This window comes from Aythya ferina (assembly GCF_964211825.1).
Source record: "Aythya ferina genome assembly, chromosome: 2".
NCBI lineage: Eukaryota > Metazoa > Chordata > Aves > Anseriformes > Anatidae > Aythya > Aythya ferina.
This window is the reverse complement of record NC_140297.1, coordinates 158,757,612-158,773,375: the sequence shown is the minus strand read 5'-3', so window position 1 is coordinate 158,773,375 and position 15,764 is coordinate 158,757,612. Positions and strand designations below refer to the sequence as shown.

At 45.1% G+C, this 15,764-nt stretch overlaps 1 protein-coding gene and 1 long non-coding RNA gene across 5 annotated transcripts in view; both read left to right on the top strand.

The window, feature by feature from the left end:
• Positions 1–5,448: 5,448 nt before the first annotated feature.
• The window catches only part of TSNARE1 (t-SNARE domain containing 1), a 451,421-nt gene continuing 441,105 nt past the window's right edge, over positions 5,449–15,764 (top strand). For 3 of the 4 annotated variants that reach the window (XM_084511163.1, XM_084511161.1, XM_084511162.1), the window contains exon 1: positions 5,449–5,517. The gene's annotated coding sequence lies outside the window, so the exon portion shown is untranslated. The remainder of the gene's footprint in view (positions 5,518–15,764) is intronic. The other variant, XM_084511164.1, reaches the window with a different exon arrangement.
• On the top strand, positions 5,577–11,713 carry LOC311431530. Its single transcript, XR_014689512.1, has 2 exons — positions 5,577–8,978; positions 11,149–11,713. It is a non-coding gene; the product is annotated as an uncharacterized lncRNA (long non-coding RNA).

Sequence of the window (15,764 nt, the reverse complement as noted above, 5' to 3'; positions counted from 1 at the left end):
CCCTTCCCTTCCCTTCCCTTTTTCTTTCTTTCTTTTTTTTTTTTATTAGAAATGTAGCATGTATATATAGAAAACAGTAATCTTTTCTTTTTTTGTTTTCTTTTCCTGAGCATAGTGACATTACAAATTCAAAGATAGATGATGAAGTTTCAAAAGGATTCACTGATAGATACCTGTATTGACATTGCAGTCACACTGAAACCAAAATTTATTTCTACCTTTGATAAAAGCACAGAGAACTTTACTTAATTTTTTTTTTTTTTTAATTCCAGGTTTATTTTCTGATTTGCCATTTGCTTGCACCTTTCATCAGTGAATCCCAAAGCCTTGTGTTCTTCTTTGGTCATTTTTTTTTTCAATTTTTTCTGTTTGAAGTGAAAGATTTTATTACCTTTCTCATCACAGGGATATGAGATGGGGATATTAGCTTAGGGATATGGTTTAGTGGGGACTGCTAGCGTTAGGTCAGAGGTTGGACTCGATGATCTTGAGGTCTCTTCCAACCTAGAAATTCTGTGATTCTGTGATTCTGGAGAAAACCTAATAACCTGATGAGACCACAGGTAGAAAGGACAATTCTTGATTAATACGTAGTAAGAGTAGCTCTAATAACAGGAACCACATAGAAACTTGCTTCTGGTAGTGGGAATTTAGTGTTAGAACCACTCAATAAATGAAATATTTACAGATTAAATGAGAAATATGTGTTTTAAACCAAGACTATTCTCCCGTTTTCTAAGAACCTATGTACCAACTTGTATTTCAGGCTTCCTTGCTTTGCGTGATGCATTTATTAGTTTCACAAGGGCATTGCACACAATAAAAAGGAGGATTTTGGTTATGCTTTGGATACCGGGATGGTTTTAGATGTCATAGGGAAGAACTGGGAAGTAAGACTGGCAGCTGAAATTTTCCTTAATGTCTGATCTTGCAAGTTTGGACCTGTAAATCCTGTACCTTGGCTTCTCCATATGGGTCAAATCTTCTGATTATAGAGGTGCAGCAGCATCTGCGTTGCTCGAAGTGAAAACCAGACCTCAATCCTGCATATTTACAAGTGTTTAGGCACAAAAGTGACTTATTTTCTGCTTTCCAGAATGGAGCAAATTAACAGTGGTGTTTTATCATCGAGTTGGGCAGCATGAGAGATTTGTTCCAGCATCCCCAGGCTTTTCACCCCAGCTGCTTGCTTTAGCCTTGCTCCCTCTTTGTGGTGTTAGGACTGTTGCACTCGACATGTGCTCCTTTAGCTGTTCCAGACTTAATTACCGTAAAATAAATTTCCTATTTTCCTAATCCTGACGTTTCTAGAAAAAAAGAGGGGTCAAATCCAACGATGCTGCGATAAATCGAGGCATAACGCCACTCAAATCCGCAGATATCCCTGGGTCTAACCGAAACTGGAAAGCAGCAGAAAGTCCTGAAAACAGGCTCTTTATAGCTCGTGATTCCTCCTTGTGACGTAGCAGGCCTGCCAGATAGTCACCAGCCTGGGACATGTCATGCTGCCATTGCAGTACTTGATGAAAACATCTGTTTTATGTCAGAATCTGCTCGGGCCTGGAATACAAGTCTCTCCTGGACTTTAAATAGACTGAAATAAGGTTGTTTGGGGATTAGCAGGCATTCTCCAGCCTCCTTTGATTGTCGCTATAATAACTTTTTTATTAAATTGCTCACAGGTAACAACACGCGGATATGCTGCGATAAGCTCCCCGAGATGTACTGTTTTCAGGGAATCTTAGGTCACTGTCACAGAGCTCTGAAAACGGGAAATAAGAGCCCGCCTCATTTTTTGTGAAGCATTCAGAACAACTTCTATTTGTTTCAGCGCTCCTTGCAGCCCACTGGCTTGGTATATAAGGCATTTGACTGGGAAAGAGCGTTTTTATCAAAAAGAAAACAAAACAGAACCAAACCACTCTTCTAAATGTGTAATTGTCCAATTAATCTGGGATTGAAAAGTTAAGTGCTACTAAAAAACAGCTATATTTTGTCATAAAACCTATAACCCCTGTCCAAATTCTAGGCAGAAAGCAGAAATAACAGCAAAAGGAGAGAGTTGTCTGGAGAAAGGGGAAAGGAAAACATTTCTCCTTGAGATCTGTAAGAAATTGGGGCAAAACTGAAAAGAAGGGGTTTGGGGCAAAAGTGGAGACTCCTTAAGCAAAGGAGCAGGTATATATAGCAGAACTATACTAAATTAATAGTTCCTAGATAATTTTAAAATCTGGAAGTCTGGTTTGTACAAACTCCGGACAAGTCTTCAGGCTTTCTTCTTCATGTTGTGGCTGAGTTGCTCTTTACTTTTCCTTTACTGCTGTGTTAGAAAGCTCTGCTGCCAGGTTTGTGTGGCTATTGGGAGAAACACCGCCGCTGTGTTCCTCCCAATAAGGGGATAAAATAATGGGATAACATAAATTAATTATTAATAATTAATGGAATAAATTTATCCCAAAAATTGGATAAAATAAGCAGTCATTACAGCTTTCTTTAGTTATTTAATTTCCTCTGTTTTCCTGAACATACCAACACTTGCAGTGAATCCAAAACAGGAGAAAAATTAATCGTGGTTTTGGTTTTATAAGAAGCAATATTAAGACCGCAAAATGAATTATAGCCTGAGAGATCCACATGCCAATCCCTTCCTCTTCATGTAAGTTATGCTTTGTATTCTCCTGCCTTGTGGAAGAGTACTGCAAAATTTATCAGGAATGAAACCCCTCTGGGCGATATGTAAGAATATAACAGGATTTAACACAAATTTACGTTTGTTCTTTTTTTTTTTTTTTTTTTTTCTTACACTGAAACTTAGTAGGAGAGACATTGCTCTTTTAATATTCTCCAAGATATTTGACCATCATAGGTTTACCATTTTCTATTACATTCTCAATCATGTTTTCATGAAAGCATGATTTCTTTTATCATATATCGAACAAAGAAACTCATCAGGTGATAAAAAAAAAAAAAAAAAAGAAAAAAAAAGGAAAAAAAAAGAATAAAAAAAGAAAAAGACAAAAAAAAAAGACAGTGGCAATGGAGGTTGATGAAGAGCCAGGACGTATTACTACAGGAAAATCAAATAAACACATATTTGGAAAAAGTAACTTAGAGGACAAGAGGATAACCTTTCTATGAGTATCCTAATAGTATAGCTACTGAAAGATTATGAGTTAAGGAGATTCACAAAATAAACTCGTGAGCCAGAAGGAAATTCCTCTCAAATACTGGAAGGAATCCCCTAAAAATAGAGTCGACCAAGAGTCTCAGTAGCAATCCCTTATGGCTATAGGATGGAACAAGGCTGTTAATTGATAATATTTTTTCCTCAATTCAAAGAAAGCATTGGCTTAGATGATGCAAGACAACTTGCCTGTTTGTGTTAAAGGCCAGATTGCCGCACCATGCAAACAGCCTACCCTTGCCTCATTTTAAAAACTATGAGATCAATAAGCAGCTGCTGATAGCAAGGACAAATCCCGATGCACCCAATATGTACATATGTGAGGCCCAAAGTCTTCAAATAAAAATTGTCCTAATTGCACAGTATTATTATTGTATGAATAACACACTTATTGATCAAGCAGTATTTCTTCAACTACCATATGCACAATGAGCAAGATTCAGAGACTGCAGAACACATTATATAAGTTTTATCTTACTGTAATTGTAATACTTTGTCTGTATCTTACATCGGCATCTGCTTATATATTTTTTTTTTCTTATTTACTTTCATAAGGCTGCCACTGAAAGTAAATATGATCTGTACTGCAAATTACAGGACTTTCCTGAATTTTTCAGGAGTTTTGAACTGTGATCTCTGCTTCTCGTAGGATTAACCTGCTCTTCTGTCCCAGGAAAACCCCTCAGCAAGAGCCAAGCGTGTTGCACGTGCAACTGTGGTCAGAGGATTTTGCAGCTGTATTTCATTATCAGTGCATTTTTATGGCCTTTTTCCTTAGAGATTTTCTTTTGAGACCACACAAATAAGTGATTTACCAATGCAGCAAAAGATGGAGAAAAATGCTCTGATGGTGGCTTGGTGCTGTAAAAGCCCAGAAGTTTATGGAGGCTTAGGTGGCCCCTCAGCCCTTTTAAAACTTTTTTGGCAGGGCTATCGGTACAGAATTACATTTCTGAAAAGGCAGCTGGCTTGTCAGCCCCTTGTTAAAATGAATTGTCGTTTAAAGGCCCTGTGAAGAAAATCCTTGCTTTATAACTCCTTTTGCAAAGCCAACCACTTCCAGCTCACTTAAGTAAAGCTGCTGTCACTTAGCAAATAAGTACAGGTACAGCGGGAGCTGTGTGTGCCAGGCCGGTCTGTTAAACCACTTTGCTGGGAAAGCCGCCTGAGCTGGTCTTGGAAACACCACAGATCATGGTGTTTTCAACAGCATTTCACCCACAGCCAGCGCTTTAACAGCAGCAACTCAGCGGCTTTTTATTTGCTGCTGATCGCGCGCTGAACGCTAAGCGCCGTGTCACTGCAGTGGAGGGCACAATCCCGTCCTCACAGGGCAACCAGGATCATCTGCTAAATACTGAAGGAGAATCAGCTCATCCAGTGCTAAAATGTGGTTGTTTAATGAAGTGGCAACACCTCTTTTAATTAATGGCCTGTATCAGGAATAGTGCAGCCAGAAGGAGCAGCGAGGTGATCGTCTTTGCTCTGCTCTGGTGAGGCCGCACCTCAAGTGCTGTGTTCAGCTTTGGGCCCCTCACTACAAAAAGGACATCGAGGCCCTGAAGTGTGCCCAGAGAAGGGCTATGAAGCTGGTGAAGGGCCTGAAACACAAGTCCTGTGAGGAGCAGCTGAGTGAACTGGGGTTGTTTGGTCTGGAGGAGGCTCAGGGGAGACCTCATTGCGCTCTGCAACTCCCTGAAAGGAAGGTGTGGGGAGCTGAGGGTCGGCCTCTTCTCACAGGTAACCGGTGACAGGATCAGAGGGAATGGCCTCAAGTTGTGCCAGGGGAGGTTCAGGTTGGAAATAAGGAGACATTTCTCCTCAACAAGAGCAGTCAGGCACTGGGACGGGTTGCCCAGGGAGGTGGTGGAGTCACCGTCCCTGGGGGTGTTCAAGGAGAGGTTCGACATAACACTTCATGTCATGGTTTAGCGGGTGATAGCGTTGGTAGGGCGATGGTTGGACCAGATGATCTTGGAGCCCTTTCCCAACCCTTATAATTCTGTTTTTTAAGCGGACAGCACAGAAAGACCGCGTCAGGGTGAGCCCAGAGGGCTCTGACGGAGCGCAGGGCTGAGGCGCGTCCTCACCCCCTCAGGCGAGCAACACTCTGAGGGGACGGGAGGCGGGGTTGCCGCGCTCACCCCCGATTGGCCACCCGAGTGCACAAGGGGCGGGGCTACACCTCGCAATGCCCGCTGGGACTTGTAGTCCGGCCGCTCACCCGGGCGGCGGGGAGGGAGGGGAGCGGGCACGTGGTAGGGGAGCGGGGAGGGCGGGGCCGGAGGCGGTCACGTGATGTTTGGGTGCCGGCGGCGGGCGCGGGGCGGCAGGTGAGGGGCGCGCGCGCGCGCGCGCGGCGGCGGGGGCGCGCGCTGGGCTCTCCCCGCCCCTCCCCCCCCCACCGTTCCACGCGGGGCGCGCGGTCGTGGGGGGGCAGGGGGAAGGGGGCGTGCAAGCTTGCACCACGGCCCTGCGGCCGTGCACGGGGCGTGAGTGTGCAAAGCGGGCACCCTCAGGCCGTGCACGGGGCGTGAGTGTGCAAAAGTGGGGCTTGCTGGGCGTGCACGCGCCGTGCGAGTGCAAATCGGGGGCTTCCTGGCCTTGCACGGGGCGCGGGTGTGCAAAGCGGAGGCTTGCTGGGCATGCACGGGGCGTGAGAGTGCGTGCTGGAGGCTTTCTGGCCTTGCACGGGGCGTGAGAGTGCAAAGTGGGGGCTTGCTGGCCACGCACAGGGTGTGCGTGTGCAAAGTGGAGGCTTGCTGGCTTTGCACGAGGTGTGCGTGTGCAAACTGTAGACTTTCTGGCCATGCACGTGGCATGAGAATGCATGCCGGAGACTTGCTGGCCTTGCACAGGGCGTGCATGTGCAAACTGGAGGCTTGCTGGTCATGCACAGGGTGTGCATGGGCAAACTGGAGACTTTATGGCATTGCACAGGGTGTGCATGTGCAAATTGGAGACTTTCTGGCCATGCATGGGGCGTGAGAATGCATACCAGAGACTTGCTGGCGTTGTACAGGGCGTACATGTGCAAAGTGGAGGCTTGTGGGCCATGCACAGGGTGTGCATGTGCAAATTGGAGGCTTGCCGGCCATGCACTGGGTGTGCGTGGGCAAACTGGAGGTTTGCCGGCTTTGCATGGGGTGTGCATTATGCAAAGTGAAGCCTTGCTGGCCTTGCACAGGGCATGCATGTGCAAATCGGAGACTTTCTGGCATTGCACAGGGTGTGCGTGTGCAAAGTGGACACTTCCTGGCCTTGCACAGGGAGTTAGAATGCATACTAGGGACTTTGGGGCCATGCACAAGCGTATGCGTGTGCACAGTGGAGGCTTGCTGACCTTGCACAGTGCGTACACATGCAAACCAGAGGTTTGCTGGCCTTGCACAGGACATGCGTGCACAAAGTGGAGGCTTTCTGACCATGCACAGGGTGTGAGAATGCAAAGCAGAGGAATGTTGGCCATGCACAGGGCGTGTGCATGCAAACTGGAGACTTTATGGCCATGCACAGGACACTTTAGTGCGCAAAGTAGAGGCTTGCTGGCCTTGCACAGGGTGTGAGAATGCCTACTGGAGACTTTCTGGCCTTGCACGGGGTGTGCATGTGCAAACTGGAGGCTTTCTGGCCATGCACAGGAAGCCTCTGTGCACGGGAGCCCCTTGCACACCCAGCCCACGTGCGGGGACAAAGCTTTGTCCCCTGTCACCAGCTGCAGTGACACTGCCCTGCAGTGCCTTCACCCAACAAAACACACGGGACTGAGCAGCGGTGTGATGGCCGGGTTAGGAACTGCTCCAGCACCCTTGGTATACCTAAATAAGAACTTTGGGTTTGCTTCAAACCTTGCCTGGGGGGGTACGGTGGTATTTTTATAACCTTCAAGGTAACGCCTTGCAGAAACTTTAGTTGTTGTGCCTGTGCTTTAAAATACGTTGAGATTTCAGTACGTTGAGCCATGGCTGTGTGGTTCATTGAACCCACAGCACCTGAAAATCACCTTTCTGTTGTCTTTGTGTGCCTAGCAAAGAGTCAAAGGTTTTGCAGCCCAGAAGAATGTTTTCCTTCTGCTGTGAGCACGCCAAATGTGCCCTGCAAAATCTTTTGCTATTTGCATTCTAAGTGCACTGATTTAGTGATGCATGGACTCCAAAGGGGGAACTAACCTGGATTAGTTTTACTTCCCCTCTCTCCCCTTGTTCCTTGTCAAAAATAACAGCAATAAGTTGCGGTTTTGTTTTTAATCCCACCTTTACACCATTTTCCAAGCTTTGCAGTGGGGCTATGAATGTGCTGGGTGAGGAGCCAGCATGGCAAGTGGGTGGCTCGAGCCTCCGAATTGTCCAGGTTCATCCCTGCTTTTTTCCAGGGCACTGTTGTTGTGCTGATTCCCTCTCTCCAGACATCAGCTGAGCAACAAATTCCCTCCGCTGCCTTGCTGTTTTGCTTGTGTCTGTTAATGCAATTAAAATAATAATAATAATAATAAAAAAAAAAAAGCCGCTGATGTGGCTGTAAGGGATGCAGGAGAGGCTGAGTTCAGAACTGTGCCTCCTCTGCCATCCCTGCTCCTCCCCAAGTCTTTTTGGCTCGTGTCCCCAAATGATGGGTGAGAAGATGTCTTGGATGGCACGGGCTGGATAAGGGGCAGGCAGCGATTATGGCAATGAGATATTTCAAAATCCTGTGCTCAGGGCTAGTGTTTGGAGCAGGAACATCTACCAGGAAGGCACTTTTTGGGGTATTTTTGCTGTGTAACGCTGTACTGCAGTTTTCCAGCAGTCCAAAGTTGCCTCTTGTGCATGAAAACAACTGGAAATTTGTCTAGAGAGACTGGTGGGACAGGGACTTGAATATTAAATCCTTTATCCCCATCCTGTCTTACCTCTTGGTCAAGAATCTGTAGTAGGTGAGAATTACAGAACAACTTGGGTTGGAAGGGAGCTGAAGGATCAGCTGGCTCCAACTTGTGCCTCTCGAGAAGTTGGCACGTCGACATTACGGCACTTGAAATCTAATAAAACAAACAAAAAAAGCGAGCAAGTCGAAAATGAACGGGTCTGAGCTTCCCCCTGCTTATAAATATATATCGAATGGTATTTTGAATTGCTGATTTTCCTGGGAATTCAGGGATATTTAAATAGCAAGCGGGAAAGGGTAAATAATATCAAGATAAAAATAAATGCTTTTGATTCCCTGCCTGTACCAGAAAGGCATTCTGCTGGGTGAAAATGGAAAGAACTTGAAGAAATCGAATTTACTTTTGCTGCCTTTGTTGCCTTCCTTCCTACAATTCAGCTGCATCAGGTGGGGAGATGGCTCTTGCTTGGCTTTTCAGGGATCTTCTGAGGTTGGTATCTCCACGATTGATGGTGTAAATCCACAACTGATGGTGTAAATCCATGACAGGCGAGGGCAGGAGGAGCCTCTGTGCGTGCTTTATGTAGGGTTGGGGTCATTGTGGTCAGGGTGAAGGCTGCTTGCACCAGACTTAATGTCCACGCCTGATCCTGTGCTGGAGACACGATGGATGGAAAACTGGTCCCTTCCACGTGGGATGTGGCTGGTGGTGTCTCTCCAAGCAGATTTACCTATGGCAGGACCCAAACTTCACCCAGATGCACGAACAGGACTCAAAATGAAGCATTGGAGCTTGCCTAAACCCCGACACTTGCTGGCATAGGATTGCAAAGCTTCTCCTCCAGCAGTATCGTCAACCCTTCAGAGTTCATCTTCTTGCAGCGCGCTTTCTGGCACCCGCAGCTCCACAAAAACCTGGCCAGAAATTCAGGTTGGTGCTGCAGGGACGAAGGATGCTCGTGCCTATAGCTTGACGTTGAGTGCCTGGAAAGCTGTGGATGAAACGCGTGCCACAGCCCCACCTCGCCGGCAGCGCTGCTGTCACCAAGGTTATTTGTGGGTTTTAATAAAGCCCAGCATTTCCGAAAAAGGAAGGCGGTCAAGATAAGAACCCTGCTCTTTTTTTTATATTATTTTTTTCCTGCTTGCCTTGCAAATGGTATGTAAGATTAAAATAATGTAAAAGAATTAATCTGATTTAACACTTGCAGGGAGGTTTCTATTTAAAACTCGTTTTCTTGGTAGGTTCACTAGTCAGGAAATTCAGTAGGCAGGTGCCGTGTCGTTGTTGGAATGCATGGGCACATCTCTGCCTCCCAGTGTTTCTGATAATGAAAAAATAATTAACGTTAGAAAGAGGGAAGAATGGATTTTTTTTTTCCATATTCTTGTCAGTTTTTCTTGCAGCACCATCAGCAAGCGGAGATCGGTGATCAGTTGGTAGGAAAAATATTATCAATTGTTAAATATATTATCAGTTGCCTGGAAAAATATATCAATTGTTCAGGGAAATATTCTGAAGATGGATCTAAAAAAAAAAAACCAAAACATTGTTTTGTGATGCTGCTTTGCTGGGATTCGTAGCTGGGAGCAAAGCTCTCTCAAAGGGCATTTACTTGCATTGGCTACTCATCTCCTGGGCTACTGTAAGCAAAAAGTTGCAAAGAATTTATATCCCTATTATTTTTTTTAAAGGAAACCACTATATAGCAAGGTTTTGGACCAGGGCTTTCCCCAGTTCCCGTTGTTTTCACAGAATCTCAAAAGGGTCAAGCAGGGCCACCTGGAGGAGGTTGCCCAGGGCCACGTTAAATGAACCCTCTTGTTTTGCTTCTGCATGAAGCAGGGAGGTGCCTCGTCCATTTTCTTGTGTGTGACTAACAGCTCTGGGGGAGCTGAGACCCAAATTTTTGGGGTTAAGCCACTTGTCATTCCCTTTGCCGTGTGAGATGCCAAACTGACATGGTCCTTAGGAACCCTCAAGCTTGCTCTCAATGGCTGCTTTTAACAAAAATGTGAAGGCGTTGGAAAGGAGCTCTGTGGTGGAGACATAAAACCACGAACACAGCTTAACCTTTCTTATTTTTTTTTCCATTATTATTTTTTTTTCATTCCTGAAAGCCCTTATTTATTTACCATGTGATACGGATTACATGTGATACCTCATGACTGTGACCACAACTCACATGCAGTGGTACTCATGTGTCCCAAAATGAAGATGTCTTAGAGGAGAAAAAAAAGTCCTTTGGGTTCTTTGGAGAAGACCAGGTGATGTCTCCTCAGGTTTACAAGCAATGCGATGATGACTTGAAATTTGGGCAAAACTTTCTGGAGGAAAAGTCTTAGGAGAGTTTTCAGGCTGTCGAGTACAAAGCATCAGCTGAGACTTTTGTGGAGGGGAAAATGCTGAGGTGTAGGAAATGAGGTTGGAGATGATAGAGCTTTTTCGAAACGGAGCATCTTCAGTGTGAGCAAACAATTTTCCCTCCCCAGTGTTATTCAAAGAACAGCACTCAACAACCAGATTTCCTCCTTGAATTTAGTCCTCAGCAAATAACCACTATTGAAATTTTCAGCATGAATAATTTGTTCAGAAAACATATTAGCCGTGAAAAATAGGACTTTTTATCAATTTGAGCAGTGGCCACAACTAACTGTAGATAACTGTGAATCTGTTGAAGCTGAATTATTACCAAATGCTTCACAGCATCCCTGCCCACCAGACATTGCTCTCCAGGTGGACGCCTCCTTGGCCCAGCTTGGAGGTTTTGTTATGCTCTGAATTCTTCTAATATTGCAATTTTATGGGGAGAGAAATGCTGCTGTGCATCTGCCTGGCAATGGGGAAGAGAGATGAGGCTGCAGGAACCCAACAGAACTGTGCTGACTCACTGGGTAATTATTTAATATGACGATGGACGTGATGGATTTCCTTTATTCCTTATTTATTGTGCTTCCATCCGCCTGGCACTGGGAGCTGCAGGTGATGAGCTGTTGAGTTTGTGCAATTTTGATGTTGTTTCTGTTGGAGCATGTTGTTCCCAAAGTATAGGAGTTTTTCAAAATTTTGAAGGAGAATAATGCTGATTATTTGCTTTCAGTGCTAGCTGGGCACAAAAGCTCTTTTATGTCCCACCATTGACTGAAAATCAGAGAATCGTCTACGCTGGAAAAGACCTTCAGGATCAAGTCCAACCATCAACATGACCTACTGAGTCCCATCACTACACGATGCTTCTAAACACCACAGCCACACATCTTCTGAAAACCTCTAGGGATGGGGACTCCACCATCTCCATGGTTCTTGGCCAACCTGTCCATGATGAAATTCTTCCTACTATCCAATCTAAACCTCTCCTGCCACTACTCAAGGCCATGGCATCATGAGGATGGGGGGGAAGAAGAGACCAGCATGCTCCTTGTTGCAGTCTATCTTGTTCAGACCATTATGGTCTTGCTGAGAAACCGTACGTGGAATGACCTTCTTTTCGCCAAGGATGTTTAATAATGAGAAACCATTTATTAAAAAAAAAAAGTATGCCAATTGCTAAAACAGCATGAAGTTAACTCTGATGAACTGTTTTCTATTCACAGCTGGCAAAAGAAAATAATCATCTTATATAAGAGTAGATGCTGTGCATTGAAGAATAGGTGGATCTTCTTTTTTATTTTTTTTTTTAAATCTTCCATGTAGATATATTCTTCTGTTGGGCCCTGCAGATCTTTAGCTTTTCATGGAATCAGAGAACACTTGGGTTGGAAGGGACCTTGAAGTCCGTCTAATTCCAACCCCCTGCCATGGGCAGAGACACCTCACAAGAGCCCAGGCTACCCAAAGCCCCATCCAGCCTGGCCTTGGATACCTCCAGGGATGGGGCATCCACAGCTTCTCTGGGAAACCTGTGCCAGGGCCTCACCACTCTCGTATTGAATTTCTTCCTGCAAAGCCTAATGAAGCAAGAACAAAACCTTAATGCAGGTTTTGACTGGAGAAGGCTCTAGGGAGACCTTATAGTGGCTTTCAGTACTTAAAAGGGACCTACAAGAAAGCTGGAGGGGGACTCTGTGAGGGATTGTACTGGCAGGACAAGGAGTAATGTCTTTAAACTGAAAGAGTATAGGTTTGTATCAGATATTAGGAAGAAATTATTTTCTGCCATCAAAAGCTGCATTAAGGTTTAGTTCTTGTTTAATGGTCTAGCAGCCCGGTCTAGTAGAAGGTGGTGTTGCCCATGGCAGAAGGATTGGAATTAGATGATCTTTAAGGTCTCTTCCAATCCCAAGTATTGTACAATTCTGTGTTTTTTTTTTCCTCTCCACAAAGCAATTAATTTGTGATCCCTTGTGTCACTGTTCAATTTGTAGACTTTCATTAGCATCTCCTAACTTCTAAAATACCTGATCTATATAAGTTTAAACATTCTGCTAAAGAGCCGGATAAGGCATATAGCTATTCAAAATGTTTTGATGTCTTCTGTCTGCTTAATATATTGCCAACAGATCTCTCGCCTGCCTGTTGCTGATGGTGAAGCCCCAATATCTGTCTGAGGCAGCAGGTGCTCAGAGAATAAGTATGAGAAATTAAATTTATATAAATATATATGTTGTATAAAATATTTTTGTAGAAATAAGTATTTCTGATATATATAAATATGCTGCATGAGTTTTTGTTTGGCTTTATGCTATTTTTTAAAGAGTTTGTTATTCCTCTGCTAGGAGTTGTAGAGTTGGAAGCCTCTCTACTCTGCGTTGGTTCAGCCTCACCTCATACACTGTGTGAAGCTTTGTGTACCCCAATATAAGAAGGACATAAAACTATTAGAGAATCTCCAAAGGAGGGCTACTAAGATGCTGAAGGGTCTGGAGGGGAAGAGACATGAGGAGAGGCTGAGGTGCCTTGGTTTGTTGAGCCCAGAGCAGGGCAGGTCAAGGGGAGGCCTCATGGCGGCCTGCAGCTCCCTCACGAGGGGAGCGGAGGGGCAGGCGCTGAGCTCTGCTCTCTGGGGACAGCGACAGAACCCGAGGGAACGGCATGGAGCTGGGACAGGGGAGGGTCAGGCTGGGGGTTAGGGAAAGGTTCTGCACCCAGAGGTGGTTGGGCACTGGGACAGGCTGCCCAGGGCAGTGGTCATGGCCCTGAGCCTGCTAGAGTTCAAGAATCATTTGGACAATGCTCTGAGACGTGGGGTCTGATTTTTGGGTGGTCTTGTGTGTACTCAGGAGTTGGACTTGATGATCCTTGTGGGTCCCTTCCAACTCAGGATATTCTGTGATTCCATGAAAACTCATCACTGACAACCTAAGTTTCTGTGTTTCTGTGGCTTCAGTTGTTTCTCTGCGGAACTGTACTGGACAGAGTGGAATTATTATTTTAGTAGGACCTCTCTTAATGATGATCAACAAGATTTTTATGATGATAAAACTGCTGAAATTAAAGTTGTGTGTAGGCCACCACATATTAGTGGCTCAATTTCTCAAAGTGGAGGGCCTTCAACTTCCATTAAGTGCGCCTAAAGATGCAAATAGGTGGCAAAATGTGGGAGTCACAGTCCCAGAATTGCTGCTTTTTGACATATTTGTGGTAGAGAACAACTGTGAGCTTTCAAAAGACCTCTTAAACATTGATCATGCACCACAGGAAAGTTTCATAGGTACAAGTCATTTTTCTCAGAGTACAATGGATTGCTATCCTAGCCAAGTGCCAAAACTAGCCCCCTTGGAAATGCATCTTAGGAAGTGGCGTGAACAGCGCCGCAATATTACAACAAAATGGGATGCTGTGACAGATGCACTGGTGAATCCAAAAAAGCAGATTGACAGTTTCACTATAGATAGTGTAATACCCTCCTGATTATCGCTGCTAGAGCTTCAAGCGGATGGATTTCTTCTCCTTTGCCACAAACATGGAGCAATGGAAAATATTTCAGTTCTGTTTTTTTTTTTTTTCTCCCCTCATGGAAATACCAGAACTTTAATTATAAAGATCTTCTTTCTGCGTGGAGACCAAGAGTGTCTTTTCTTATTCTTCCCTTGCTTTGTATGTTATTCTGTTATATATTTGTCCTATTTTCTGTGCTCAGTGTATTTCATCTCATGGACTGCTAGATGTCCAGACGTGCTCTTCTTTCTTGGTCCAGTTCCATTGCTAGTGTGTTGTATTGTTGGTATTCTGTTAATTAATAATGATTTAGTGTAATTTTTTGCTTGGAGACAGAGTTATGGGTCTTGATCGTGTTGGTGAGGCATTTGAACATAAAGATGGGGTGCAGAAAGCAGTTGAGAGGTCTTCATCACCTAGGGTTGCTTGTCTACTCCCTTCCGGCACCTCTTGGCTTTTAGCATCCCTTTGGCCCTTGTAAGACCAGAAGGACCTTTTGCTTTTTCCGCAATGGTCACTTTGTGGGCTTGAGATGCTGCTGTTTTCTTGAGCTCTCTTGGGATGCAACGTCCCCTTGGCAGGGTAGGCTCAGATTTTGCTGTCTTTCTCTGCTGGCAGAAGGGTAGATGAGCCATGCTCTTTGAAAGCAAATTGCTTCTTGAAACCTCTGGTTCTTCCTGGGCTGGGAATTTGGGATGATAATCTGTTTCCCTCAAAGCAGTTGGTGGCCTTCAGCATAAGGTGGTGGATGCACATACTTACTTTATGTGCAGCTTGAGTCCCTCAGGTGCCTCTCTCTACATCAGCTTTGGTAGATGACCTGATGTCCTTCTTCCTATGCTCCTGTGGTGGAGGTGATGCTCATGGTCACTTAAAGGCTCAATGAACCTCATCTCATAGCCCACCAGCTCTGCAAGAAAGTGCTTGTGGTTGATTGAGGCAAGGTTTTCTGATTTTATCGTGTCCTGTATTTCCATTCCTCGCTTTCCTGGGCTGACCCAGGCTTGCACACCAGTTTGCAAAAAAAATTAAACAAAACAAAACAAAAACTGCTCTCCTAAGCAGATGAGAGTGACCTTGTGCTTGCTGATTTGATAGCCGGGCTCTGATGCCAACTCCCTGCCTTGCATCTCGTAAATAACTGTTTTTTGGTTTCATTGCCTGGACCTGTTTACGTCTTGCCAAAAATAATTACTACTGTTGAGACCCGGCTTTGCTGGGTGAGCAGGAGGAAGGCATAGAAAAGCTTGCAATTGTTGGTTTTCGTATGCTTTCATAGCACAGTGCTGCCAATGGGGAAAGGGAGCTCCCTTCTGGGGCATGAATCAGACCATGCTCGCATTCAGCCAGGACCCCTCGTCTTCTTCTCACGAGCTTTCTTTCCCTTTCTCCTTTCAGAGTCTTAAATTCATGTCCCCGGTGATGCCTCCCTCTCCTGCTTTCCTTTATTACCTCTTAATTTGTTTTCCCAAGTACGTTTCGTGCTTCGATAAATATCTCCTGCTTTCCGTGGCTGCAAACCCAGCTCCTCCAGCAGTTCTCCTCCTCCAGCTGCCGTACATATCCCTCCTCCATCCGTGCAGAGGTACTTTCTGGTTCTCAGCGTGTTTTATTGAGCCTTTTGGTTTTCGGCACTTTGGAGTGCTCTGCAGCATCCTTGAGAGGCGGATGGCTGCCGTCGCTGCCGGTTTCGCATCCGAGCCGGTGTTAGCTGTGGTCATGTGCAGAGCCAGTGGGGAAGGCGGGTATTTTTAGCGTGTGCTTCTGTGCACCGCTCGGGGGGCCGCCCACAGTTGAGTATTAAAATAATAGCGGGGACATTGGGTAATCTCTGCAGCA